Below are 26,500 nucleotides of genomic sequence, written 5' to 3'. Positions count from 1 at the left end.
TCCCAGATCTGGAATAATACGTTAACTCTTTTGTCCCCCTCACAGTGGGCTTCTTGTTGCTTCTGACCAAGATGACCAAAGGCAACGCTGGTGATGAAGAAGAGGAAGGAAGGGGGACTCCAAGCTAGGCTGAAAAGACTGGCTACACAGCCTCCTCTTACTAGTATTCTGATGGATAATGGCCAATCGCTGTAAAATAAACGTTAACTCAGAGAAAGGCTTCGCAGAGGAACATCAGGGAATGCTGTGTCTTTGTTTTTACAGAGACATGGCTTGCGGACAATACACTCACCACCTCTGCTATTCAACCAGATGGCTTTTCCATTTTCCTTATGGATCTGGTGGCTTCAGGCAAGAGTATGGGGAAGGGGTATGTTTTCTCAGCAACAATTCCTGGTGTACCGAACTTAAAAACATCTCGAGCTCCTATTCACCAGACTTTCTGATGCTAATATGCAGACCCCACTATATGCAAAGGTAATTCACGTGTGTTATTATCACAGCTGTTTACATTCCGCCACAAGCAAACACCAAGTCATCACTCATCGAACTGTACAAGATCATTAGTCAGCAAGAATCCTCTCATCCAGAAGCAGTCTTTATTGTCGCTGGTAATTTTAATAAAGCACATTTAAAACACGTTTTTCCAAAATATCATCAACATGTATCCTGCCCCACAAGAAAAAAATAAGGACCATGTATACACAACATTTATAACACGTACAAATCAGACTCTCAACACATGTGACAAGGACTACAGACTATCACAGGCTACAAAGGCTAATTCAGCTGTGTGGTGCCCACTGAAGCCTCCCTCCCAGATGAGCTTAACACATTTTATGATTGCTTTGATGCAGAAAATACCAAGCCATCCAGGAAGACTTTTGCTGCTCCGGATGAACAGGTGCTTTCACTCTCCGAGGCTGACGTGAGGAAAACTCTCAAAAGAGTGAATACTCTCAAAGCCACCGGCCCAGATGGCATCCCTGGCCGTGTCCTCAGAGTGTGTGCTGACCAGCTGGGGGTTGTCTTCTGGAATATCTTCAACCTGTTCCAATCCCAGGCTATAGTGCCCACCTGCTTCCCAGTGCCCAAGAAAAACAAGGTGACATGCTCAAATGACGCCCCGTCGCACTCACCCCGTTCATCATGAAGTGCTTAGTGAGGCTGATCATGGCCTACATCAAGGCCAGCATGCCATGCACACTGGACCCACTAATTTATCTACCCTCTAACAGATCCACGGAAGATGCCATTTCCATCATTATTCACATGACTGTAACACATCTGGACAAGAGGAACACCTATGTGAGAATGCTGTTCATTGACTACAGTTTAGTATTCAACACTATTGTTCCCTCCAAGCTCGACACCAAGCTCACATCCCTGGGTCTGGATACCAACTGGATCCTGGACTTTCCGATGGCCAGACCATAGGCTGTGAGGATTTGCAACAACACCTCCTCTAAACTGATTCTTAACCCAGGGGGCCCCCAGGAGTGTGCCCTCAGCCCTCTGCTGTACTCCCTGTTCATCCACGACTGTGTGGCTTTGCACGACTTCATCATCAAATTTGCTGACGACACCACAGTTTTAGGTATGATAACCAACAATGACAAGTCAGCCTATAGGGTGTTGGTAAGTGAACTGGCATTCTGTTGCCAGGACAACAACCTCTCCCTCAACGTCAGAAAAACAAAATAGTTGTTTGTTGACTTTAGGAAGCAGAGGAGGTGATTTGCATAAATGGGAATGTGGTAGAGAGAGTCAGCAGTTTCAAGCTCCTCGGCGTCTACATTGCTGAGGACTTGACATGGACCAACAACATCACCACTCTTGTCAAGAGGGCACAACAGTGTCACTACTTCCTAAGGAGGCTGGAAAAATACTACCGCTGCACTGTTGAAAGTGTCCTGGTTGGTTGCATCACTGCCTGGTACGGGAAGTGCTCCTTTCACGACCACAAGACCCTCCAGCCGGTGGTGGGATCGTACTCCCACTACTCAGAACGGTGCCTGAGAAAGACCTGCAGCAGCATCAAGGACCTCACACACCCCAGCCACATGTTGTTCACTCCCTTACTGTCAGGCAGAAGGTATCAGAGCACAAGGTCTGATACCAACAGGCTCAGAGACAGTTTCTATCTACACTACATAACCAAAAGTACTTGGACACCTGCTCGTCAAACATTTCATTCCAAAATCATGGGCATTAATATGGAGTTGGTCCACCCTTTGCTGCTATAACAGCCTCCACTCTTCTGGGAATGTTTTCCACTAGATGTTGGAACATTGCTGCAGGGACTTGCTTCCACTCGGCAACAAGAGCATTAGTGAGGTCGGGCCCTGATGTTGGGCGATTAGGCCTGGCTTGCAATCAGTGTTCCAATTCATCCCAAAGGTGTTCGATAGGGTGGAAGTCATAGCTCTGTGCAGGCCAGTCAAGTTCTTCCATACCGATCTCGACAAACCATTTCTGTTTGGACCTCACTTTGTGCATGAGGGCATTTTCATGCTGAAACAGGAAAGGGCCTTACTGTCACGACTTCCGCCAAAGTCGGTTCCTCTCCTTGTTCGGGCGGTCGGTGTCGCCAGTCTTCTACCCATCATCGATCCACTTTTCATTTTCCTTGTCTTCCCACACACCTGGTTTCAATTCCCTCATTACATGTTGTGTATTTAACCCTCTGTTCCCCCGCATGTCCTTGTCCGGAATTGTTTATTGTAAGTGCATGTGCACGTTTATCTGGTGTGCGACGGGTTTTGTACCCATTGATTGTTTGTTCTGGATGCGGGTGGTTTTATGTATTAAACTGCTCCATTGTAAACCCAGTTTTTGCTCTCCTGCGCCTGACTTACCTGCCACCAGTACGCACCCCTTACACTTCCCCAAACTGTTGCCACAAAGTTGGAAGCACAGAATCGTCTAGAATGTAATTGTATGCTGTAGCATTAAGATTTCCCTTCACTGGAACTAAAGGGTCTAGCCCGAACCATGAAAAACAGCCCCAGACCATTATTCCTCCTCCACCAAACTTTACAGTTGGCACGATGCATTCATCCATCCGACTGCCAGATAGTGAAGCGTGATTCATCACTCCAGAGAATGCATTTCCACTGCTCCAGTGTCCAATGACAGCAAGGTTTACATCACTCCAGCCGAAGCTTGGCATTGCGCATGGTGATCTTAGGCTTGTGTGTGGCTACTCGGCCATGGAAACCCATTTCATGAAGCTCCTGACAAACAGTTATTGTGCTGATGTTGCTTCCAGAGGCTTCAGGACTCGGCGGTCCCGTTCTGTGAGCTTGAGTGCCCTACCACTTTGCGACTGAGCTGTTGTTGCTCCTAGACATTTTCACTTTACAATAACAGCACTTACAGTTGACCGGGGAAGCTCTAGCAGAGCAAATATTTTACAAACTGACTTGTTGCAAAGGTGGCATCCTATGACAGTGCCACGTTGAAAGTCACTGAGCTCTTCAGTAAGGCCATTCTACTGACAATGTTTGTCACTGGAGATTGCATGGCTGTGTGCTCGATTTTATACACCTGTCAGCAACGGGTGTGGCTGAAATTGCCGTATCCACTAATTTGAAGGGGACACCATACCCCGTTCAAAGGCACTTCAATATTTTGTCTTGCCCATTCACCCTCTGAATGGCACACATACACAATCCATGTCTCAATTGTCTTAAAGCTTAAAATTCTTCACCTCTTAAGGATCGGACCCTTTTTTTCAATTTCTGCCTAAAATGACTGCTTGTAGCTCAGAACCTGAAGCAAGGATATGCATATTCTTGATACCATTTGAACGGAAACAGTTTGAAGTTTGTGGAAATGTGAATGTAGGATAATATAACACATTAGATCTGGTAGAAGATAATATGAACAAAAAACATCTTTTTTTTCATCATCTTTGAAATGCAAGAGAAAGGTCATACATTGAGAAAGGATTCTAGGTGTAATTTAGATGTTGTCAGTGTGTGTGCAAAGATTCAGACTGATCCAGTGAAGAATTACATCACTACACAATATTTTTATCAAGTCTGCCAGGAGTTTGCCCAAATGTGCTGAATTGGTCAATTTATACATTTTCAAGTATATAACTATAGAGAACAATCAAAAATGTAAGTTTACACACTCCCAGGAATGTCATACATGATGGATCATTAGCTTCCCTACAGAAAATACACTAACCTTCACACATCTAGATGGTCGGGCGAGGTGGGTGTGGAGCCAGAGGAAGCAGTTGGGTCAAACTGTAGAACCCAGTTCCTATATTTGATTATACAAATGTATTTTATCAAACAAAGCTATGCTACATTTTATCACTGGGATCCGCAGGATGACAAATCACGGCAAGATTACTGAATGTAAGTACATTATTTACCTTCAGAGGTGAATGTATCAAACCAGTTGCCATGATAAAAGTGTTTTGTTGTTGTGCACTATCCTCAAACAATAGCATGGTATTTTATTTCTGTACCCCTTCCAAAAATATATGTAAATATTGGACTATAAATTATTTCCTTTGTTATACTTATGCTAAAATGTTTATTCTACTGAGCCATTTACTTTATGTTCGTATTCTTATCTTTATTATTTCTTATTGTTGTAGCACTGTCGAGAAGGAACCTGCAAGTAAGCATTTCGTTGGACAGTGTTGATCATGTGTATCCTGCTCATACGACTAATAAAACTTGAAACTTGAAGCAGGCTCATTGTGAGATCATTTTCGATAGTCTCAGGGTAGATTCAGAGTGGATTTGTGTTGTGTGGTGTGCCAGTGAAGTGAAAATGAATGCAATTTATATCGAGAATCATGTACAGAGAGCACAGGCAACACAATAATAATATCATTGTGAAGCAGGTTCATCAGATCATTGTATTTCCATAGACTCAGAGTGGATTCATTGGTTTGGTGTAGTGTGGCAGGAAACAGCTTGCTGACTCTGAGCGTTATACAGGCAGCAGAATGTTGTTGGACTGGAGTGTTCTTTTATGCAAATATGTACCGTCAAGTCTACTTTGCGCTCATTTTGCATCATGAAAAGTGACAGTTAATGGTTCCGCTTCCAAAATGCCAACAAAACAATGTAATGACCTGAGGGAGAATATTAACAACAATACATTATTTATTACATTTCTAAAGTGCTTTTCACTATATAGAATCATCTCAAAGTGCATAAAATAAAAATAAATAAAACCAAATTGAGTGTAATGGTTTTCTTCCACAGAAGGAGAGGAGGACCAAAATGCAGCGTGGTTAGTGTTCAACATGTTTAATATAGACGATAACCGAGAACACTACAAAATAACAACTGTGAAAACCGAAACAGTCATATCTGGTGCAACGACACAAAGACAGAAGACAACCACCCACAAAATACCCAAAGAACATGGCTGCCTAAATATGGTTCCCAATCAGAGACAACGACAGACAGCTGCCTCTAATTGAGAACCAATCTAGGCAACCATAGACATACAACACTACCTAGAAAGGAAACAGCCCCATAAACATACAAACCCCCTAGACCAGACTAAACACATACATCCCCCATGTCACACCCTGACCTAACCAAAATAATAAAGAAAACAAAGATAACTAAGGCCAGGGTGTGACAATTAACCCAGATAATGCTACAAGAGACAAGGACACCAAGGAGCACAGCTATCAACAGAAAGCTTTCCTAAAGAGAAAGTTCTTTAGGCCTGTTTTAAAGGAGCCCAGAGTCTGTGGTGCCTTCAGGTAGTCATGGAGAGCATTCCAGAGGCTCGGGGCGGTCAAGCTAAAAGCCCGATCCCCTAAGGAGTAGCGCATGATCCTGGGGCCGTGGAGGAGAATGCATTACCCATATCATAACAGGGAGTGCGTGTGAGGTCACTCTCCAAAGGAAGGCTTTTCTAACCCTCTGAACTCTTTCTGGGGCTTTATCACACGAAAGGAAGATTATACTGTGAAATTAAAACTGTGCTGTACCACTTCTGGGTATTGGTTCATTTTTACTGCATATGTAGCTTATTTTATATGTGACCATGTATACTGCTGCTGGTACATTTCCCCTGAATAATTTGGGTTCTAAGCAGATATCACATCTACCATTAGATTAAAATATGTGTGGCTGAGAAATGATGCAGACCTTCCTGGCTATGATTGAAAGGGGGTTCCTAGTCTTCACAGTCAATGTAATGCAGTCAGACTATCAGAGGAGCCCTGCATCTAATCGTCTTTGATATTTCAAAGAGGCTGCTTACAGGAATACCTAATGGGGGTGTAGACACATAATGTACTGGAGTGATGTATTCTATAGCAGTGATTGTATGAGGAGAGTAGCCTATACAATCCATTTAACAAACCAGTATAGAAAGAGGAAAATAGCTACATCTCTGTTCTACACAGAACCCAAGGACTAGAGGAAACAATTACTAAACACATTGCTAAAGCACAAAGGTCCAATTGTTGAGAGTTAAGTTGTGACCTCTGAAATGCTATCGCAATAGATTGTCTGCATTCAACGTCGACCCTTACAGATAAGCAGCATTAGCACTATAGTAACTATGTCATGTTGTCGTATTATTGGATAACAATTTCGTAAATGTAAATGTATCAATCAATCCCTAAATGTAGAATATGCTACTCTGAGCAATTATCAGAATACCTTCTACAAAGGAATATAGACACAGGAACCGGCAAAGAAAGCCTCGTCATGTTCATACTAGAGGTCGAACAATCGGACAATCGGAAATTGGTATTTTTGGACACAGATTTGTCTGTTTTTTATTTTATTTTATTTTATTACACCTTTATTTAATCTTTATTTAACTAGGCAAGTCAGTTAAGAACACATTCTTATTTTCAATAACGGCCTAGGCACGGTGGGTTCACTGCCTCATTCAGGGGCAGAATGACAGATTTTTACCTTGTCAGCTCGTGGGATTCAATCTTGCAAACTTACAGTTAACTAGTCCAACGCTCTAACCACCTGATTACATTGCTCTCCACGAGGAGCCTGCCTCATAAACATCAATGCCTTTATTAAAATCAATACACAGAAGTATATATTTTTAAACCTGCATATTTAGCTAAAAGAAATCCAGTTTAGCAGGCAATATTAACCAGGTGAAATTGTGTCACTTCTCTTGCATTCATTGCACATAGAGTCAGTGTATATGCAACAGTTTGGGCCACCTAATTTGCCAGAATTTTACGTAATTATGACATAACATTGAAGGTTGTGCAATGTAACAGGAATATTTAGACTTATGGATGCCACCCGTTAGATAAAATACGGAACGGTTCTGTATTTCACTGGAAGAATAAACGTCTTGTTTTCGAGATGATAGTTTCCGGATTCGACCATATTAATGACCTAAGGCTCGTATTTCTGTGTGTTATTATGTTATAACTAAGTCTATGATTTGATAGAGCAGTCTGACTGAGTGGTGGTAGGGAGCAGCAGGCTCGTAAGCATTCATTCAAACAGCACTTTCGTGTGTTTTTCCAGCAGCTCTGCTGTTTATGACTTCAAGCCTATCAACTCCTGAGATTAGGCTGGTGTAACCGATGTGAAATGGCTAGCTAGTTAGCGGGGCGCGCGCTAATAGCGTTTCAAACGTCACTCGCTCTTAGACTTGGAGTGGTTGTTCCCCTTGCTCTGCATGGGTAACGCTGCTTCGAGGGTGGCTGTTGTCATTGTGTTCCTAGTTCGAGCCCAGGTAGGAGCGAGGAGAGAGACGGAAGCTATACTGTTACCCTGGCAATACCAAAGTGCCTATAAGAACATCCAATAGTCAATGGCTAATGAAATACAAATGGTATAGAGAGAAATAATCACCACATCCTCATCGACAGACTCGTTAGCCTTGGTTTCTCAAATGATTGCCTCGCCTGGTTCACCAACTACAACTCTGATAGAGTTCAGTGTGTCAAATCGGAGGGCCTGTTGTCCGGGCCTCTGGTAGTCTCTATGGGGGTGCCACAGGGTTCAATTCTTGGACTGACTCTCTTCTCTGAATACATCAATGATGTCGCTCTTGCTGCTGGTGAGTCTCTGATCCACCTCTATGCAGACGACACCATTCTGTATACTTCTGGCCCTTCTTATGAACACTGTGTTAAAAACCCTCCAGACGAGCTTCAATGCCATACAACTCTCCTTCCGTGGCCTCCAATTGCTCTTACATACAAGTAAAACTAAATGCTCTTCAACCGATCGCTGCCTGCACCTGCCTGCCCGTCCAACATCACTACTCTGGACGGTTCTGACTTAGAATATGTGGACAACTACAAATGCCTAGGTGTCTGGTTAGACTGTAAACTCTCCTTCCAGACTCACATCAAACATCTCCAATCCAAAGTTAAATCTAGAATTGGCGTCCAATTTCGCTACAAAGTATCCTTCACTCATGCTGCCAAACATACCCTTGTAAAACTGACCATCCTACTGATCCTCTACTTCGGCGATGTCATTTACAAAATAGCCTCCAATACCCTACTCAATAAATTGGATGCAGTCTATCACAGTGCCATCCGTTTTGTCACCAAAGCCCCATATACCATCCACCACTGCGACCTGTACGCTCTCGTTGGCTGGCCGTCGCTTCATACTATTCGCCAAACCCACTGGCTCCATCTTCATCTACAATTTTCCCCCCTTGCCACCCATTATTTCTATCTCTACTTTGCACATTCTTCCACTGCAAATCTACCATTCCAGTGTTTTACTTGCTATATTGTATTTACTTCGCCACCATGGCCTTTTTTTTCTTCTTTGCCTTTACCTCCCTTATCTCACCTCATTTGCTCACATCGTTTATAGACTTATTTTCTACTGTATTATTGACTGTATGTTTGTTTTACTCCATGTGTCAATCTGTGTTGTTGTATGTGTCGAACTGCTTTGCTTTATCTTGGCCAGGTCGCAATTGTAAATGAGAACTTGTTCTCAACTTGCCTACCTGGTTAAATAAAGGTGAAATAAATAAAATAAATAAATAGTCCTATAATTCCTATAATAACTACAACCTACAACTTCTTACCTGGGAATATTGAAGACTCATGTTAAAAGGAACCACCAGTTTTCATATGTTCTCATGTTCTGAGCAAGGAACTTAAACATTAGCTTTCTTACATGGCACGTATTGCACTTTTACTTTCTTCTCCAACATTATTTAAACCAAATTTAACATGTTTCATTATTTATTTGAGGCTAAATTGATTTTATTGATGTATTATATTAAGTTAAAATAAGTGTTCATTCAGTATTGTTGTAATTGTCATTATTACAAATACATTAAAAAAATTGTCCGATTAATCGGTATCGGCTTTTTTGGTCCTCCAATAATCGGTATCGGCATAATCGGTCGACCTCTAGTTCATACCATTTCATTAATTGTAGTCAACATTATTAATAGTTTGGATGAATGTAAGGAACTGTACAATACCCTGCCAAATGATGCCATTTGTTTCAGGCAGATCATCAGCGTGAACTACTGTAGAAGGCAGGTCAACTGGCAATGGCACAAGGATGGAGCCATCTAATTGAATTGTCAAAGACAACCCCTGCACTGCACTGCCTGTCCATTGGCTCTCCTCCAAGTCTCTAATAACACGGCTGAATGAAATCAATCTCCCCTAACATTGATGTGGTAATGCGACATTCATACTTTTATGTGTGCAGTGGAGTGGAATCAAGTACTGCAGTGGAGTGGACACAGTTGACTAGGTGATCTGTGCTGATCTGCTCAATGTCACTTATACCTTAGAGACGCACTGGACATTAGCGCTATATGCCTGTGCATGCATGACTGCCTTTTTATTTCCATCAATGGGAGTTACATTTGCTCTTTCATTTGCTGGGAGTTACATTTGCTCTTTCATTTGCTGGGAGTTACATTTGCTCTTTCATTTGCTGGGTGTTGCATTTGCTCTTTCATTTGCTGGGTGTTGCATTTGCTCTTTCATTTGCTGGGTGTTGCATTTGCTCTTTCATTTGCTGGGTGTTGCATTTGCTCTTTCATTTGCTGGGTGTTACATTTGCTCTTTCATTTGCTGGGTGTTACATTTGCTCTTTCATTTGCTGGGTGTTACATTTGCTCTTTCATTTGCTGGGTGTTGCATTTGCTCTTTCATTTGCTGGGTGTTACATTTGCTCTTTCATTTGCTGGGTGTTGCATTTGCTCTTTCATTTGCTGGGTGTTACATTTGCTCTTTCATTTGCTGGGTGTTGCATTTGCTCTTTCATTTGCTGGGTGTTACATTTGCTCTTTCATTTGCTGGGTGTTGCATTTGCTCTTTCATTTGCTGGGTGTTACATTTGCTCTTTCATTTGCTGGGTGTTGCATTTGCTCTTTCATTTGCTGGGTGTTACATTTGCTCTTTCATTTGCTGGGTGTTACATTTGCTCTTTCATTTGCTGGGTGTTGCATTTGCTCTTTCATTTGCTGGGTGTTGCATTTGCTCTTTCATTTGCTGGGTGTTACATTTGCTCTTTCATTTGCTGGGTGTTGCATTTGCTCTTTCATTTGCTGGGTGTTGCATTTGCTCTTTCATTTGCTGGGTGTTACATTTGCTCTTTCACTTGCTGGGTGTTGCATTTGCTCTTTCATTTACTGGGTTTTGCATTTGCTGTTTCTCTAACAATGTTCATTACAGCAGTTGTAAGACTTTCGCTCAAAACGCTCTTCAACTCAATAGTCTCAGTCAAACGTCCCTTGATTTCTCCTGAAGGTCACTGAAGAGTCCTGCTGAAAATACAATATGCCTCTGCAGATCATCTGATAAAGTACCAGCAATTACCTATTTGATGGAGGCTGGTGTTCAAGTGTTCACTTGAAACCAAAAGTAGTGACTTTAAAAACAAAAATAAGTGACTTTCAAAACACAACAAAGAGTAGCATCACTTCATTTGAAGGGTACCTATACGAGGAATTCATAACACATTTTTATGAGTAGTAGGTAAGCATTTCATAGCTGCTAATATCAACTGCAAGGTGATGTCCACCTTATCCACTGTAAAGATGATTGTTTATTGAAAACAACCAAAGTTAGTTGTTTTCAATAAACAGACAGAACTGCTGACAGCCTGCTCCCGCAGACCACAGTGTACAGTTAGCAGTAAGTGCTTAGTTACCATTAAAATTATGCCTCACTGTTGGAGCACACTCTCTCATTAGCATGTTAATGTGCCGCTCTTACCTCAATTAAGACTTCCATTAGCTATGGTGCTCTTCTTAATAAAACTCTTAGGTTCTTTTCCAATATCCATAAAGTCAGAACCATATACAGGGTTTGTAAAACCCACTATTCACAACAATAAAGGACGCCATAATAGTACCGGCAGTTATTATGTAACTTTCAATATGTTCTCAAAATAAAATGTTAAAGCAGGTGACTATGGTAGTTTCATGAAGGTATTTTGTTAAATTATTACAAGTATGATTGTGCAGGGATAGATACAGAGACCAGAACAGACAAAGCCCTGCGTCTTCAGAGCAAATGTCAATCCATTCTAGGACACTCTAATCCTTGTTTAAATGCCAATCGGAGATCAGACTGAGAGAAAGTGAAAATGAAAGATTCGGGGTCCAGTCTCAACAGCTGTGGCTCATATTAGGATGAGGAGAGAGCAGACATTGATTTGTATAATTGTTTGAGAAACTAGAAGTATTTATTCTTTTGTCAGAACATTTGTGCACAACTATTGTTGGAATGTCTTTGTAAAAGCCATACATGTATGCCACTGGATCTTGGCTCTACTAAAGATGTATTTGCCACCAGGCTTTGGGCATAACCTGAGAATGTCTTCCCTAACACAAGCCTTGCTCCTATTGTACAGTACATGGCTTTCATTCTAGTATAATGCTGCCAATGAAAGCTAGCTATAAGGACATGAATTTCAAGTCAGCGACAAATTTCTGCTGCTACTGTGTATTACCATCATTGTCGCAGTGTCAGTTTGACCAAGGGTGTCACTTATAGGCTATTTTCATTTGCAATAATGATGTCCGCCATGACTTGAGGCAACAATGTACTCTCAACGGCCATGTGAATGAAGATGAGTCTCTCTTTATCTTACTCAATAATCAACCATGTCTGTTCAAATGTATGCAGTCTCCCATGCCCTTGATTCAGTTTCTAGAAGGGAAATTTGCACAGCACACGTACGTGATATAGACGGCCATTACAGAATCATAGCCTTCTTCTACTACTCAGGGACAAAGCAGATCCATCAAGGTCATTCCTGGGGGGAGGGAGAGAGAGATATTTTCTTGCTCCTAGATAACCTCTGCAATCAGCCCTTAGAGGACAACTCAGTGTGATAAAATACATCACCCGCACCTTCTCTCCGATGGAAAATCAACATTTAATCACCATTTCTGTGCCGCACCAGGAGATGATTATCATAAGGGGAAAGTAGCTCATCATAAAAAAGTGACTATGTGGACTAATGCATACCAATTTCTTACCTCCTATTTCCAGGAAACATTGCAGAGGACACACAGATAATAGGGGGGAATATGTAAACTCAGCAAAAAAAGAAACACCCCCTTTTCAGGACCCTGTCTTTCAAAGATAATTCGTAAAAATCTAAATAACTTCACAGATATTCATTGTAAAGGGTTTAAACACTGCTTCCCATGCTTGTTCATTGAACCATAAACAATTAATGAACATACACCTGTGGAACGGTCGTTAACGCCTAAGACAGCGCTACAGGGAGACAGGACGGACAGCTGATCATCTTAGCAGTGGCAGACCACGTGTAACAACGCCTGCACAGGATCGGTACATCCGAACGTCACACCTGCGGGACAGGTACAGGATGGCAACAACAACTGCCCGAGTTACACCATGAATGCACAATCCCTCCATAATTGCTCAGACTGTCCGCAATAGGCCGAGAGAGGCTGGACTGAGGGCTTGTAGGCTTGTTGTAAGGCAGGTCCTCACCAGACATCACCGGCAACAACATTGCCTATGGGCACAAACCCACCGTCGTTGGACCAGACAGGACTGGCAAAAAGTGCTCTGCACTGACGAGTCACGGTTTTGTCTCACCAGGGGTGATGGTCAGATTCGCGTTTATCGTTGAAGGAATGAGCGTTACACCGAAGCCTGTACTCTGGAGCGGGATCGATTTGGAGGTGGAGGGTCAGTCATTGTCTGGGGCGGTGTGTCACAGCATCATCGGACTGAGCTTGTTGTCATTGCAGGCAATCTCAATGTTGTGCGTTACAGGGAAGACATCCTCCTCCCGCATGTGGTACCCTTCCTGCAGGCTCATCCTGACATGACCCTCCAGCATGACAATGTCACCAGCCATACTGCTCTTTCTGTGAGTGATTTCCTGCAAGACAGGAATGTCAGTGTTCTGCCATGGCCAACAAAGAGCCTGGATCTCAATCCAATTGAGCAAGTCTGGGACCTGTTGGATCAGAGGGTGAGGGCTAGGGCCATTCCCCCAAGAAACGCCCGTGAACTTGCAGGTGCCTTAGTGGAAGAGTGGGGTAACATCTCACAGCAAGAACTGGCAAATCTGATGCAGTCCATGAGGAGGAGATGCACTGCAGTACTTAATGCAGCTGGTGGCCACACCAGATACTGGCTGTTACTTTTGATTTTGACCCCCCCTCCCACCCCCTTTGTTCAGGGACACATTATTCCATTTCTGTTAGTCACATGTCTGTGGAACTTGTTCAGTTTATGTCTCAGTTGTTGAATCGTGTTATGTTCATACAAATATTTACACATGTTACGATTGCTGAAAAAAAACACAGTTGACAGAGAGAGGATGTTTCTTTTTTTTGCTGAGTTTAGTAACACAAAGGACAGCCTGTCCACATAATCAAGAAATAACCAGTATCAGAAACGCACATTTTTTTTTTTTATGTCTTAGAATCTTTTAATTTGTCAGTACTCCTCAGTAAGAGTATTGACATATTGCGGGGTTTCACTGGATATTTATCCCTGGTTTTGTTGAAGACAACACCAAATCATGCTACCCTGGGCTCCTTCTTAACCCCCAAAGAGAATAAAATGACAAAGTTTTTATCAGACTCAAGTTAGACCAGTGAAATTAGTTTTGCTTGCTTGTATCAGCGGTGGCGATGCGGCTATTACTGCAAGGCCCTTGCGAGAGTAAAGCTACACTGTCCAATCACCAATGATTTATGGTCTGTTTGTTTCATGAGATGGAAAGGTTAGCCTTTGATACCCACAAACAATTGTGGCACCAGTGCTCTTCCCTCTGAATTGATTCTCTTCTCTATCTGCTTTGGAAAATGCACTTACTCAACCTCAAGATCAATTGCTTTTCACCATTTATGGTCTTCAGAAGGGGGGGGGGGGAATTGAAATTATTACAACAAAGGTAAATGTCATGCATGGAAAAAATAAAATTATTTCAGGTGTACCCATGTAATTTATTTTGTCTGAACAGTGTCTACAAAATAGTAAGAAATGAATAGCCCAAACAAATCATCATCAGCAAGCCAATTATGTGTGGTGATGTGGAAATAAATTGATATCTATCATTGATATGCAAAATTTGTGTTGAATGGCTCCCTGCATGAAACTCATCAATGCCTTATATTGTAGTCTATGAACAGTATGCTATCCCTTCACTATAAGCTGTGCCATGGGACTAGTTGGAAAATAGCAGTTTATAATTGTTCACCTTCTACCCATTTGCAGTAATCTGAAATGCCACATGCCTTTCTGCTTTTACATAAATCAAATCAAATCAAATAAAATTTTATTTGTCACATACACATGGTTAGCAGATGTTAATGCGAGTGTAGCGAAATGCTTGTGCTTCTAGTTCCGACAATGCAGTAATAACCAACAAGTAATCTAACTAACAATTCCAAAACTACTGTCTTATACACAGTGTAAGGGGATAAAGAATATGTACATAAGGATATATGAATGAGTGATGGTACAGAGCAGCATAGGCAGGATACAGTAGATGGTATCGAGTACAGTATATACATGAGGTGAGTATGTAAACAAAGTGGCATAGTTAAAGTGGCTAGTGATACATGTATTACATAAGGATGCAGTCAATGATATAGAGTACAGTATATACGTATGCATATGAGATGAATAATGTAGGGTAAGTCACATTATATAAGATAGCATTGTTTAAAGTGGCTAGTGATATATTTACATCATTTCCCATCAATTCCCATTATTAAAGTGGCTGGAGTTGAGTCAGTGTCAGTGTCAGTGTGTTGGCAGCAGCCACTCAATGTTAGTGGTGGCTGTTTAACAGTCTGATGGCCTTGAGATAGAAGCTGTTTTTCAGTCTCTCGGTCCCAGCTTTGATGCACCTGTACTGACCTCGCCTTCTGGATGATAGCGGGGTGAACAGGCAGTGGCTCGGGTGGTTGATGTCCTTGATGATCTTTATGGCCTTCCTGTAGCATCGGGTGGTGTAGGTGTCCTGGAGGGCAGGTAGTTTGTCCCCGGTGATGCGTTGTGCAGACCTCACTACCCTCTGGAGAGCCTTACGGTTGTGGGCGGAGCAGTTGCCGTACCAGGCGGTGATACAGCCCGCCAGGATGCTCTCGATTGTGCATCTGTAGAAGTTTGTGAGTGCTTTTGGTGACAAACCGAATTTCTTCAGCCTCCTGAGGTTGAAGAGGCGCTGCTGCGCCTTCTTCACGATGCTGTCTGTGTGAGTGGACCAATTCAGTTTGTCTGTGATGTGTATGCCGAGGAACTTAAAACTTGCTACCCTCTCCACTACTGTTCCATCGATGTGGATAGGGGAGTGTTCCCTCTGCTGTTTCCTGAAGTCCACAATCATCTCCTTAGTTTTGTTGAGTGTGAGGTTATTTTCCGCAAACTTGATGATTGAGTTGGAGGCGTGCGTGGCCACGCAGTCGTGGGTGAACAGGGAGTACAGGAGAGGGCTCAGAACGCACCCTTGTGGGGCCCCAGTGTTGAGGATCAGCGGGGTGGAGATGTTGTTGCCTACCCTCACCACCTGGGGGCGGCCCGTCAGAAAGTCCAGTACCCAGTTGCACAGGGCGGGGTCGAGACCCAGGGTCTCGAGCTTGATGACGAGCTTGGAGGGTACTATGGTGTTGAATGCCGAGCTGTAGTCGATGAACAGCATTCTCACATAGGTATTCCTCTTGTCCAGATGGGTTAGGGCAGTGTGCAGTGTGGTTGAGATTGCATCGTCTGTGGACCTATTTGGGCGGTAAGCAAATTGGAGTGGGTCTAGGGTGTCGGGTAGGGTGGAGGTAATATGGTCCTTGACTAGTCTCTCAAAGCACTTCATGATGACGGAAGTGAGTGCTACGGGGCGGTAGTCGTTTAGCTCAGTTACCTTAGCTTTCTTGGGAACAGGAACAATGGTGGCCCTCTTGAAGCATGTGGGAACAGCAGACTGGTATAGGGATTGATTGAATATGTCCGTAAACACACCGGCCAGCTGGTCTGTGCATGCTCTGAGGGCGCGGCTGGGGATGCCGTCTGGGCCTGCAGCCTTGCGAGGGTTAACACGTTTAAATGTCTTACTCACCTCGGCTGCAGTGAAGGAGAGTCCGCATGTTTTCGTTGCAGGCCGTGTCAGTGGCACTGTATTGTCCTCAAAGCGGGCAAAAAAGTTATTTAGTCTGCCTGGGAGCAGGACATCCTGGTCCGTGACTGGGCTGGATTTCTTCTTGTAGTCCGTGATTGACTGTAGACCCTGCCACATGCCTCTTGTGTCTGAGCCGTTGAATTGAGATTCTACTTTGTCTCTGTACTGACGCGTAGCTTGTTTGATAGCCTTGCGGAGGGAATAGCTGCACTGTTTGTATTCGGTCATGTTACCAGTCACCTTGCCCTGATTAAAAGCAGTGGTTCGCGCTTTCAGTTTCACGCGAATGCTGCCATCAATCCACGGTTTCTGGTTAGGGAATGTTTTAATCGTTGCTATGGGAACGACATCTTCAACGCACGTTCTAATGAACTCGCACACCGAATCAGCGTATCCGTCAATATTGTTTTCTGACGCAATACGAAACATGTCCCAGTCCACGTGATGGAAGCAGTCTTGGAGTGTGGAGTCAGCTTGGTCGGACCAGCGTTGGACAGACCTCAGCGTGGGAGCCTCTTGTTTTAGTTTCTGTCTGTAGGCAGGGATCAACAAAATGGAGTCGTGGTCAGCTTTTCCGAAAGGAGGGCGGGGCAGGGCCTTATATGCGTCGCGGAAGTTAGAGTAACAATGATCCAAGGTTTTTCCACCCCTGGTTGCGCAATCGATATGCTGATAAAATTTAGGGAGTCTTGTTTTCAGATTAGCCTTGTTAAAATCCCCAGCTACAATGAATGCAGCCTCCGGATAAATGGATTCCAGTTTGCAAAGAGTCAAATAAAGTTTGTTCAGAGCCATCGATGTGTCTGCTTGGGGGGGGGATATATACGGCTGTGATCTAAATCAGGTGAACAGAAGGATTTGAGTTCCTGTATGTTTCTTTCATCACACCATGTCTCGTTAGCCATAAGGCATACGCCCCCGCCCCTCTTCTTACCAGAAAGATGTTTGTTTCTGTCGGCGCAATGCGTGCAGAAACCCGCTGGCTGCACCGCCTCCGATAGCGTCTCTCCAGTGAGCCATGTTTCCGTGAAGCAAAGAACGTTACAGTCTCTGATGTCCCTCTGGAATGCTACCCTTGCTCGGATTTCATCAACCTTGTTGTCAAGAGACTGGACATTGGCGAGAAGAATGCTAGGGAGTGGTGCACGATGTGCCCGTCTCCGGAGTCTGACCAGAAGACCGCCTCGTTTCCCTCTTTTTCGGAGTCGTTTTTTTGGGTCGCTGCATGGGATCCATTCCGTTGTCCTGGGTGAAAGGCAGAACACAGGATCCGCGTCGCGAAAAACATATTCTTGGTCGTACTGATGGTGAGTTGACGCTGATCTTATATTCAGTAGTTCTTCTCGACTGTATGTAATGAAACCTAAGATGACCTGGGGTACTAATGTAAGAAATAACACGTAAAAAAACAAAACACTGCATAGTTTCCTAGGAACACGAAGCGAGGCGACCATCTCTGTCGGCGCCTGCATTACACAACTGTGCATTAGTTATTGGAAGGAGCCTGCAACCTGCAATACGTTTCCTTGTCTCCTCTTTTAAAAAAGGGCTCATCTAAGTTTGGAGTAGAAATAATGCAGCATTAATGATATTGTGGCATGCCACTGTCCTGTTTTACAGTTGATGAAAATGTCACCAACCTAAGACGACGTTACATAACCTCTCTTTGTTCTCTCATTCTTAAATAAAGAGGCAATGGCTGTGTACCAAATGGCACCTTATTACCTATTTAATGGACCACTTTTGACCAGAGCCCTATGGGCCTTGGTCAAAAGTAGTACACTGTATAGGCAATAGGGTGCATTTTAGGACAAAGTCAATGTATTCCAGTTCCACTCAGATTGTAAATCAGCGCATTGATTCAGGTCAGAGTGTATTTTACAGGTTGGTCTGGGATTCTTCTGCGTCCATTTGTTTCCCATCTTGCCAAAGACCTCTCAATAACATACAAGGTGCCATCCTCTATCGACTTTAAATGTTTTTAGTGTTTGATTGATGATGAGATGAAGCAGTAACCATCCTCCATGCTTTCTGGGGCTGGGGCTGTATCTCTACTGTGAGATGGGCCATAATTTATTGAGTCTCGTTGACTTAGGTGGCAAACCAACCCAAACCTAATTTTCTCATAGTTGTTTTCTGTTTATAGTATCTCCTGTTGGGTACTTGTACTGTGCTTCCACTGCTTGAAAGTCATGTTTAAAATCACTATGCAATTTCCTTCATTGGTATAAGGATGTAGCAGGGCATATTGTGACTTCCTAGTTCATTTTCCCTCGCATCACATTTTTGCGGCTTTCCCATGAAGTCTTCAATCAGAGCTAGGAGATTATCGTCCCTAAGAACAATTCATCTAAATTCTGAAATTTGACCCATGTAGTAAACACAATATTTTTGAAAACAATTGTATGCACTGCGGCTGGTAATTAATTATGTCTTGTCAAAGGACTGTGTACAACAACAGTGTTGAAATTTGGGATATATGTACAGTATATGCCCACTCATATTTTTTTATTATCTTTATTCATTTATATTCTGGCAGAGGCCATATTATCCCCAGAGCATTATTCAGAACATCAGAGTTGGTGAAATATGAGGGAGGTGGCATAGCAAGTCTGCAATAGATTTGACCATCCTCTCAGGACTCGTGGTAAATAGAATAAAATGTTATTTGTCACATGCCCGAATACAACAGGTGTATACAACACCTTACCGTGAAATGCTTACTTACAGGTAAGTACTGTAACTAGGACAGTGCAATGCTTCTGAAACATGTACTGTCAAATCACACTATAACCACTTGAGAACAAGTTAATAGAGTCCAGTTATTCTCCATGTCATACTCATAAACACTATCATTACTCTGAGTCAGTCCTTTTAAGTTTCAAAGAGACGAGAGCTGTTTTGACAGCTCTGTCACACAGTGTTTGATCCACAGTATTTCTGAGACAGGTTAGGACCTCCAGGGTCTGACAAGAGTCAATGTTGCCGTGGTGCCCCGAGGGATGGAATATCAGCCATGGTCTCTCAGATCAGAGCTGAGGGATCCCTCTTGCTTGCCGTTCCAGGCAGCTAAGCATCCCCGCTCCCCAGCCAGACCTCCAGAAAGCACAATGGTGGACACTGTCAGAAAATATGGGGAATTTGACTGCTACTTCTCATAAGGGAGCTCTTTACTCTAACCAGTGAGAAGACCGAGACACTTTGTTCTTTGATGTGAATGAGTGACATTGTGGTGTACAGAACTGGAAGATAGGTCATTATCAGACTCATTCCAGTTATTTAACTTCCAGTACACCCACAATACAAATGCCCAAACAATACAAAGGGAGCAATACAAAAATAATATTACATTTGATTCTACATCCATATTCTGAACATGTCAAATATAAAACAGGTTAATAATCATCCCATCCCTTGACTATTTCATTCTCAGAAGATTGCTTCCACCATCTGATAACATATTGGACATTTTTTCATTACATGGTTAGGAAAAATAAATCTAAATTAAGACCTGAGACATAAAAAACATGTAAGTCACAGACTTCAGATATGATTTTTTTTTTTGTCACAACAACTCTGTATTGCTATCAAAGCAAATACATTTTTGTTTGGCATCCAAACAAAAAACATATTCCCTGTCTTGATTGACATTTATTGTACAGTATGTATCCTGTCTACCACACATATTTTCTATGTCTCACTGGTAGGTATGAATGAATGGGCCCTGTATATGGATTTAAGACCATTGCATTATCGTGACAGAAGAAAAATTATCATGCCTTCGGCTACACTTCACTGTCAATTTCCTGTCACATATCCAAAACACATGGAACATGGAGGATGCATTTAGTATGGTGCAGGAAATGGAGATGAGAAGGAGAGGAGAAGGAGGATGAGAGGAGGAGTGGAGGAGAGAGGAGATACGCCAACACTGCTACAGGGCTCCTATCCCTGGCTGTCAGGGTAGTTCCTGCTCTATTCTCTCCATCCAAAAGAAAAGTACAAGAGGTCCAATTTAGATCTGACATTCAACTGGAAAGCCCTCTCTGTGATGGCACAATATGAGACAAATCCTCAGTTATAGTACATATTACTGACAACAGAACAAATTGCTGACTAATAACAGTTTCTGGTAACATTATGTTTCATTTAGGAGAATCTTGCTGAAAATTAGGAAGAATTTGTCAACCAAGTTCAGAGAATATTTGGAGAACAATAAGTTTATCAGAAATACTGTACCTTTTCTTACTAAATTCTACATGAACTGAGAGTAAACAGAACCTGCTGCCTCATTTGACTGGTCACTCAATGTTTAATTCTCAATTTCCTGCGTGATAATGGTAACAACTTTGGATGTCTAAATGAACCAAAACATTTGGTGAATAAATAAATATTAAATGAAATGAATGTGATATTTACAATGCACTAGATATGGCTGGTTGCTCTCATCAGTTTGATCATTACACCACACTGATAGGGTCACTTACTCCTCCTATTGCTGGTCTGGATTCCGTCATTGGAAAACGAATCATGCATTACCTTCCCATGCTTTTAGAGAAGTATTGTTGGGCTATTAAAATGCATTTTATTGGAAGCAACATCTGGTCATTTCTGTCCTGTAAAATAAAGCACCATCGTGTTTTTCTGGCATTATTGCAGTGCTCCTTCAGCTTAGCTGGAGCATGGAGAGTGAGCTCACCACGAACTCCATGAAACATCCATGGGGAGTTGGAGTGTACTTTTGTCTTCCATGTGCTGGCGGGGTAAAACCCATACAGTTGATTGACAAAGTACACTCCACTCAAAATGAGTACGAGTAGCATTCACTGGCTGATGGTTGAGAGCCAGATGAAAAGAAAAACCTCCCATCTCACCACTCAAAACCTTTCAACACAGTTCATCTATGGTTAATAGAGAGGGGGAAAAACATTGTGACTTTAGGTGAGCAATATACAGTATGTATCTCGGAACCAGAAAAATAAAATGAGCTTATTGGAGCTGTGGTAAAGGGAGTTTGGGTTTAGTTAGGAAGTAAAGGGTTTTGAGTAAAATTCCTAAATCTACAGTACACTGTGAGCCTAGGAGATCCTTTATTCATACATACGTTTTCAGGACATAATCCATCCATGTAAGAGTGTGAGAACGAACATACAGTGCATTCAGAAAGTACTCAGACCCATTCACTTTTTCCATAATTTAAAATGGATTACATTGTTTTTCCCCTGATCAATATACACACAATAATGATGAAGGAAAAAACAATTTATTTTATTTTTGGGAAAAGTAAAATAAAACAGAAATATGACATTTACACAAGTATTCAGACCCTTTACTCAGTACTTTGTTGATGCACCTTTGGTGCACCTAAGAGCCTTGAGTCTTCATGGGTATGATGGTACAGTACAAGCATGGCACACCTGTATTTGAACAGATATAGAACAGATATAGCCATAGGTTCACTACTGCCCTCGACCAGCACAAAAACATACTGTGGCGTACTGCATTACAATCGAATAGCCCCCACAATATGCAACTTTTCAGGGAAGTTAGGAACCAATATACACAGGCAGTTAGGGAAGCAAAGGCTAGCTTTTTCAAACAGAAATTTGCATCCTGTAGCACAAACTCCAAAAAGTTCTGGGACACTGTCAAGTCCATGGAGAATAAGAGCACCTCCTCCCAGCAACCCACTGCACTAAGGCTAGGAAACACTGTCACCACCGATAAATGTATGATAATCAAGAACTTCAATAAGCATTTTTCTACGGCTGGCCATGCTTTCCACCTGGCTACCGCTACCCCGGTCAACAGCACTGCATCGCACACAGCAACTCGCCCAAGCCTCCCCCATTTCTCCTTCACCCAAATCCAGATAGCTGATGTTCTGAAAGAGCTGGAAAATCTGGACCCCTACAAATCAGCTGGGCTAGACAATCTGGACCCTCTCTTACTAAAATTATCTGACGCAATTGTTGCAACCCATTTTACTAGCCTGTTCAACCTCTCTTTCGTATCGTCTGAGATACCCAAAGATTGGAAAGCTGCCACGGTCATCCTCCTCTTCAAAGGGGGAGACACTCTAGACCCAAACTGTTACAGACCTATATCTATCCTACCCTGCCTTTCCAAGGTCTTCAAAAGCCAAGTAAAACAAACGGATCACCGACCATTTCGAATCCCATTGTACCTTCTCCGCTATGCAATCTGGTTTCCGAGCTGGTCATGGGTGCACCTCAGCCACGCTCAAGGTCCGAAACGATATCATAACCGCCATCAATAAAAGACAATACCCTGCAGCCATATTCTTCGACCTGGCCAAGGCTTTCGACTCTGTCAATCACCGCATTCTTATCAGCAGACCCAGTGTGTCAAATTGGAAGGCCTGTTGCACAGAACGTTGCGGGTCTCTATGGATAGTGCCTCAGGGGTTCAATTCTTGGGCCGACTCTTTTCTCTGTGTACATCAATGATGTCGCTCTTGCTGCTGGTGATTCTCTGATCTACCTCCATGCAGACGACACCATTCGGACTTCTGGCCCTTCATTGGACACTGTGTTAACTTCTCATGGCTGCAGGGGCAGTATTGAGTAGCTTGGATGAAAGGTGCCCAGAGGTGCCCAGAGTAAACGGCCTGCTCCTCAGTCCCAGTTGCTAATATATGCATATTATTAATTATTGGATAGAAAACACTCTGAAGTTTTGAATGATGTCTGTGAGTATAACATAACATAAGGCAGGGTAGCCTAGTGGTTAGAGCGTTGGACTAGTAACCGAAAGGTTGCAAGTTCAAATCCCCGAGCTGACAAGGTACAAATCTGTCGTTCTGCTCCTGAACAGGCTGACTTGCCTAGTAAAATAAAGTGAACATTTTTCAAATATGGCAGGCAAAAACCTAAGAAGAAATCCAAACAGGAAGTGGGAAATCTGAGGTTGGTCGTTGGTCGTTGGTTATGTTGCACTTCCTAAGGCTTCCACTAGATGTCAACCATCTTTAGAAACTTGAATGAGGCTTCTACTGTACTGTGGGGCCGGATGAGAGCTCTTTGAGTCAGTGGTCTTGCAGAGAGCCAGGTCCTGGTCACGTGCATTTCACATGATATCGACCTGCGTTCCATGGTATTTCTACAGACAATGGAATTCTCCTGTTGGAACGTTATTGATGATTTATGATAACAACATCCTAAAGATTGATTCTATACTTAGTTTAACAAGTTTCTTCGACCTGCAATATAACTTTTTAAAGTTTTCGTCAGACGTTCGGCTGGACCTTCACGAGAGTTTGGATTTGTGTAATAAACGCGCTAACAAAAGTAGCTACTTGGACCTAAATAATGGACATTATCGAACAAAACAAACATTTATTGTGGAACTAGGATTCCTGGGAGTGCATTCTGATGAAGATCATCAAAGATAAGGGAATATTTATAATGTTATAATGATTTCTGTTGACTACAACATGGCGGGTAAAAAATATTCTGAGAGCCGTCTCAGATTATTGCATGGTTTGCTTTTTCCGTAAAGTTTTAAAAACATCTGACACAGCGGTTGCATTAAGGAGAGGTATATCTATATTTCCATGTCTAACAATTGTATTTATTGACATTTATAATGAGTATTTCTGTAAAATGATGTGGCTCTCTGCAATATCACTGGATGTTTTTGGAATTAGTGAACATAACGCGCCAATGTATACTGAGATTTTTTTAATATATGGAAATATGAACTTTATCAAACAAAACATACATGTATTGTGTAACATGAAGTCCTATGAGTGTCATCTGATGAAGATCATCATACGTTAGTGATTTATTTTATCTCTAGTTGTGCTTTTTGTGACTCCTCTCTTTGGCTGGAAAAATGGCTGAATTTTTCTGTGAGTTGGTGGTGACCTAACATAATCGTTTGTGGTGCTTTCGCTGTAAAGCCTATTTGAAATCGGACATTGTGGTGGGATTAACAACAAGATGACATTTAAAACGGTATAAAATACATGTATGTTTGAGGAATTTTAATTATGAGATATCTGTTGTTTTTGAATTTGTCGCCCTGCACTTTCACTGGCTGTTGTCATATCAATCCCGTTAACGAGATTGCAGCCCTAAGAAGTTTTAACAAACCTCCATATGAGCTTCAACGCCATACAACTCTCCATCCGTGGCCTCCAGCTGCTCTTAAATGCAAGTAAAACTAAATGCATGCTCTTCAACCGATCGTTGCCCGCACCTGCCCGCCCGTCTAGCATCACTACTCTGGACAGTTCTGACTTAGAATATGTGGACAACTGGTTAGACTGTAAACTCTTCTTCCAGACACACAGTAAGCATATCCAATCCAAAATTAAATCTAGAATCAGCTTCCTATTTTGCAACAAAGCATCCTTCACTCATACTGCCAAACATACCCTTGTAAAACGGACTATCCTACCGATCCTTGACTTCGGCAATGTAATTTACAAAATAGCCTCCAACACTCTACTCAACAAATTGGATGTAGTCTATCACCGTGCCATCTGTTTTGTCACCAAAGCCCCATATACTACCCATCACTGCGACCTGTATGCTCTCGTTGGCTGGCCCTCGCTTCATATTCATCGCCAAACCCACTTTTTGTTTCTTTGCACACTAGTATTTCTACCTGCACATTCATCTTCTGCACATCGATCACTCCAGTGTTTATTTGCTAAATGTAATTATTTTGCCACTATGGCCTATTTATTGCCTTACCTCCCTAAACTTGCTTCATTTGCACACACTGTATATAGACTTTTCTATTGTGTTATTAACTGTACGTTTGTTTATCCCATGTGTAACTCTGAGTTGTTTGTGTCGCAACTGCTCTGCTTTATCTTGGCCAGGTCGCAGATGTAAATGAGAACTTGTTCTCAACTGGCCTACTTTTTAAAAATAAAATAGGGGGGGGGGGATTCTCCCATTCTTCTCTGCAGATCCTGCTGGGGAGCGTCGCAGCGCAGCTATTTTCAGGTCTCTCCAGAGATGTTTGATTGGGTTCAAGTCCGAACTCTGGCTGATCCACTCAAGAACATTCAGAGTCTTGTCCCGAAGCCACTCCTGCGTTGTCTTGGCTGAGTGCTTAGGGTCATTGTTCGATTGGAAGGTGAACCTTTGTCACAGTCTGAGGTCCTAAGCGCTCTAGAGCAGGTTTTCATCAAGGAACTCTCTGTACTTTGCTCCATTCATCTTTCCCTCAATCCAGACTAGTCTCCCAGTCCCTGCCACTGAAAAACATCCCCACAGCATGATGCTGCCACCACCATGCTTCACCATAGGGATGGTGGTAGGTTTCCTCCAGGCGTGACACTTGGCATTCAGGCCAAAGAGCAATATTGGTTTCATCAGACCAGAGACTCTTGTTTCTCATGTCTGAGAGTCTTTTAGGTGACTTTGGCAAACTCCAATTGGGCTGTCATATGCCTTTTGCTGAGGAGTGGCTTCCGTCTGGCCACTCTATCATAAAGGATTGAAGGAGTGCTGCAGAGATGGTTTTCCTTCTGGAAGGTTCTTCCATCTCCACAGAGGAACTCTGCTACTCTGTGAGAGTGACCATCGGGTTCTTGGTCACCTCCCTGACCAAGGCCCTTCTCCCCAGTTTGCTCAGTTTGGCCAGACGGTCAGCTCTAGGACGAGTCTTGGTGGTTCCAAACTTCTTCCATTTAAGAATGATGGAGGCCACTGTGTTCTGCAAAAATCTGTGCCTTCGACCTCAATTCCTGGTTCCTTGGTTTTTGCTCTGAAGTGCACTGTCAACTGTGGGACCTTATATAGATAGGTGTGTGCTATTCCAAATCATGTCAATCAATTGAATTTACCACATGTGGACTCCAATCAAGTTGTAGAAACATCTCAAGGATAATCAGTGGAAACAGGATGCACCTGAGCACAATTTCA

Source organism: Oncorhynchus mykiss, chromosome 11 (assembly GCF_057628025.1).
Source record: "Oncorhynchus mykiss isolate SJ-2025 chromosome 11, ASM5762802v1, whole genome shotgun sequence".
NCBI classification, from domain to species: domain Eukaryota; kingdom Metazoa; phylum Chordata; class Actinopteri; order Salmoniformes; family Salmonidae; genus Oncorhynchus; species Oncorhynchus mykiss.
This window is presented reverse-complemented; position numbering follows the sequence as displayed.